The 3,086-nt window shown below is 37.2% G+C and overlaps 1 protein-coding gene across 2 annotated transcripts in view; it reads right to left on the reverse strand.

Annotated features, from left to right (window-relative positions):
- The window catches only part of far2 (fatty acyl-CoA reductase 2), a 55,646-nt gene extending 52,813 nt beyond the window's left edge, over nt 1-2,833 (reverse strand). For both annotated transcript variants that reach the window (XM_015395454.1, XM_015395455.1), the window contains exon 1: nt 2,707-2,833. The gene's annotated coding sequence lies outside the window, so the exon portion shown is untranslated. The remainder of the gene's footprint in view (nt 1-2,706) is intronic.
- Nucleotides 2,834-3,086: the final 253 nt, after the last annotated feature.

A 3,086-nucleotide genomic window follows, 5' to 3' on the forward strand; every position in this document is an offset into this window, starting at 1 on the left:
TTTATCAAGAGGTCGATTTACTATCTTAGATGGAGCAGAAACAGTTCATTGCATAACTAGGGTGTTTTTTTTAAGTTATAATCTTTATCTGAAATATATTTCAAACAAACAATCAGGCGGTTGTACGGAAGAGGATTAGAGCCACTGAAAAAATAAAAAAGGTTAACTGGTTTTTAAATTTTATTTCAGTATTACATGAGAAAAAGTCAGAATTCTGACATTAAAGTCAAAATTCTGACTTTTTTTCTCACAATTCTGACTTTAATCTCATAATTCTGACCTTTTCTCACAATTCTAACTTTAATCTCAGAATTCTGACTTTAATCTTAGAATTCTGACTTTTTCTCACAATTCTGACTTTAATCTCAGAATTCTGACTTTAATCTTAGAATTGTGACTTTTTTTCTCTTAATTCTGACTTTAATCTCAGAATTCTAACCTTTTCTCAGCATTCTGACTTTAATCTCACAATTCTGACTTTTGTCTCACAATTTTGACTTTAATCTCACAATTCTCACTTTAATCTCAGAATTCTGACTTTAATCTCACAATTCTAACTTTAATATCAGCACTCTGATTTTAATCTTGCAATTCTGACTTTAATCTCACAATTCTGACTTTAATCTCACAATTCTCACTTTAATCTCACAATTCTTACTTTAATCTCAGAATTCTGACTTTAATCTCAGAATTCTGACTGAATTCTGACAGCTAACAAACATATTATCATCAAGCCGTAGCCATGTCTGTTCTTCTGCTCTTCCATTAAAGAAACAGCATCACCAGGGACCCTCAGGCACGTAAAAAGTCACCTAATTCTGTCATTTTCCACCAACGTGTTACTGGTCCTCCCAAACAACTCACATCTTTGTCAGTGAAGCTGAGTGATCCCACATCTCTTCCTCCATGGTGCCCATCTACATTAAGATCTAAAATTCTGAGAATAAGGTCAGAATTCAGACTTTTTTCTCATATTAAAATGAAATATTTAATAATGAGTTAACTTTTGTTATTTTTTTCAGTGGCCCTAATCCTCTTCCGTATGGTTGAAAGTAGAAAGTGGGTTATTTAACCAATTCCAATTTACCCTCAGGTAACCCATTTGTTTTTTTGTGGTTGTCTTTTTTGTAGCAGGGGGACTTGGAAAGCTTTCTAGCACACGGAATGAAGTAAACAAAGCTGTGCAGGGTAGGTAAAAATACCCAAGAAATGTACCCGAGTAATTGTATTTCAAAATTCTTTAAAGAACAAAGAAAGTTGATATTAAGCGTCCAAGCAATTATTCAATTGTGAATAAAAAGTGTCTGGTAAACAGGGAAACAAGTACAAAGTAGTTGTTGGATCATAACATTTAATTTAAGTTTTAAAATGATGCGGTCACGTCATGTGCAACTTCTGAGATTTTGGGGACTAAATACACATAGAAAAATACAGAAATACCATGATTATGCTTGCAGAGCAAATACTTTTAAACACAAAACCAATACTTACAGTAAAAAAATGTCCTTATACCTTAGTATTTTTTTTTCACAATACTACTCAAGTAAATTACACTAGTTATTACATACCTCTGATTAGATTTCTGTTAATTAGATTTAAGTAAAACTATTTTTTTTTTTAAATAAGTAAATCAGAACAGAATCAGAAGCCTTTATTTGTCATTGTTCCTCAAGGGTTCAACGAAATATTTAGCAGCTCACGACAATATAAAACAAAACATTGCAGGCAAATAGTGCAATAATGAGAAAATACATATAAAAAGTTATAAAAGGACTGTGCAGTTACAGAAGAAATAATTATATATACACAAGAATATTCACACAGAATCTGAGGTATTGCACATGAGAATATTGCACTNATGATCTTGTGCTTCTAGATCTCACTGAGGGACGGGGGGACTCCATCCGTAAGGTGAATGCAAGCGATTAAAAACTCTAACTTACCCTATAAAGGGTTAATTAGCATATTAAAAAAGTTGAAAAACCCTGCAGAGATGTGCAGAAGAGCAGTCAGAAATATCCTTCTACAAGATGATTGAGAAAGGCTGAACAGAAAAATCCTGCCACTGTCACTTTAGTTGTTCTTCCTCTCAGTGCGTTTATGTCTGTTGCATCAGAAGTCGTCATTTTTTCTGCACCTCAGTAAATGATGCAATGATTTAAGCAACGCATTGCAAGCAGAGGGAACCACTAACTGCAAATAAAGCTGATCATCTGAGAGAGAAGGCAGGGAGGACACCGAGCAGGCAAACTGAGGTCAACACATCCCGCGCCTCTCATTACACACAGCTGCCTAACATCCCCATCACCACCACGGCAACATTTCCATTACCGTCCTATAATGTCATTTACTCCAAAAACTGCAGCGGTGAGCAGCAGCAGCTAATGAAATGAGCCCAGAAACGGTGAAACCACTGAATAGTGAACATTCCTCTAAAAACTGAGCCCGGCGCAGCGTTCAGCTCCGGTTTTAAGATCGACCTGAACTGAAGGAACTCAAACTTGCTTCGCATATGTGTCCATTTTCCCCAGCAGCGTAGTATTTTAGCCACCCCTCCCTCCTCTTCAGGCGCATCTCTGTCGTTCAACACGTTGGGGGGCAAAGCAGCGGCTCCGAAAACCGTTAAACAGAACTCCGGCACCAGCTAAAGCCACGTGCGACTGATAGATAGATAGATAAATAAATATATAAAAGGTTTATACGCACCTAGAAAAAAAAGGGAGGCTGAGTTTTTTTTGTCCCCGGGCTGGAAACGTGGTGTGATCTGCGGAGAGGCGGAGTAACAACCAGCGCCGAGGAGAGTCAGAGCAGCGGACTGCAACTCCGGCAGGAAGCTGGCAGAATAAATAAACCGCCGTGACGTCAGCCGTGTCCGCTGAGATAGGGAGGAGAAGAGGTCTCACTCGTTTTTGTTTTGTTAACATGTTTTCTGTTTACCCCAAACAGAGCTACAAAGGGGGTGTGCATCTTTATCAAGAGGTCGATTTACTATCTTAGATGGAGCAGAAACAGTTCATTGCATAACTAGGGTGTTTTTTTTAAGTTATAATCTTTATCTGAAATATACTTCAAACAAGCAATCAGGC

The sequence above is a fragment of the Cyprinodon variegatus genome, unplaced genomic scaffold (genome assembly GCF_000732505.1).
Source record: "Cyprinodon variegatus isolate N-32 unplaced genomic scaffold, C_variegatus-1.0 Scaffold741, whole genome shotgun sequence".
Lineage (NCBI taxonomy): Eukaryota > Metazoa > Chordata > Actinopteri > Cyprinodontiformes > Cyprinodontidae > Cyprinodon > Cyprinodon variegatus.